The sequence below is a fragment of the Herpailurus yagouaroundi genome, unplaced genomic scaffold, assembly GCF_014898765.1.
Source record: "Herpailurus yagouaroundi ecotype Mexico unplaced genomic scaffold, PumYag 185, whole genome shotgun sequence".
Classification (NCBI taxonomy): Eukaryota; Metazoa; Chordata; class Mammalia; order Carnivora; family Felidae; genus Herpailurus; species Herpailurus yagouaroundi.
Window position 1 is genome coordinate 1301132 of NW_024412416.1, and position 1152 is coordinate 1302283.

The following is a 1152-nucleotide window of genomic DNA, read 5'->3' on the forward strand; positions in this document are numbered from 1 at the left end:
GGGGCCACGTCCACTCCTTCTCCAGTTGCCCGCCACGCCATCCCACCACGCCGTGGCCCAGCCTCCAGCCTCCGTCACTGCAAGACCCTGACCGCCATGACCTCCACTCACCAGACCCAAAGGGTACGTTCCCCATCCTCGACACGCCGGCTTTTCCGGAGCACCCGCCAGCATTGGCCCCGCGATCTGTCCCCTGCTTCACTTTCTCTCGAGCTGTCCTTTGTTGGCAGCCCCTTCCACAAATACTCCTTCCTTCCACCGGCGTGGGCCAGGCACCGGTCTAGGCGCCAGGAATACGGCGGTGACCAGTTCCCATCCTATGGACGCTACACGCTAACGGGAAAGACCCACAACAAACACCTACACACACAGATGTCAGATTGCAACTGTAACAACCCATTCATCGGCAGGGGACGCCGCACGGTGGGGGGAACACTGCAAGGGGGCGCACCGCCTGGCGGGGGGACACCACACAGTGGGGGGGGGACACTGTACAGTCAGAGGGGACACTACACGGTGGGGGGGATCTCGTACCAGGGACGCTGACTCGGTCGGAGAAGCCAGGAAAACCTTCCCTGAGGAGGTGACGTCTGCTGAGAGCTGGGGGCAGACGAGGGCCAACTAGACCAACAGCGGCAGGAACAACATCCGAGGCAGAGGGAAGAGCTCACAGAAAGGCCACCTGGTGGGAGGGAGCACGGTGGGCACGTCTCAACGGTGGGCACGTCTGAACAGCGGGAGGGAGCACGGTGGGCAAGTCTGAATGGCAGGAGGGAGCACGGTGGGCACGTCTGAACCATGGAAGGGAGCACAGTGGGCAGTCTCAACAGCGGGAGGGAGCACAGTGGGCACGTCTGAACCGCGGGAGGGAGAACGGTGGGCACGTCTCAACGGTGGGCACGTCTGAACCGCGGGAGGGAGCACGATGGGCACGTCTGAACCATGGAAGGGAGCACAGTGGGCAGTCTCAACAGCGGGAGGGAGCACAGTAGGCACGTCTGAACAGTGGGATGGAGCACCATGGGCAAGTCTGAATGGCAGGAGGGAGCACAGTGGGCACACCTCAACGGTGGGCACGTCTGAACAGCGGGAGGGAGCACGGTGCGCACGTCTCAATGGTGGGCATGTCTGAACGGCAGGAGGGAGCACGGT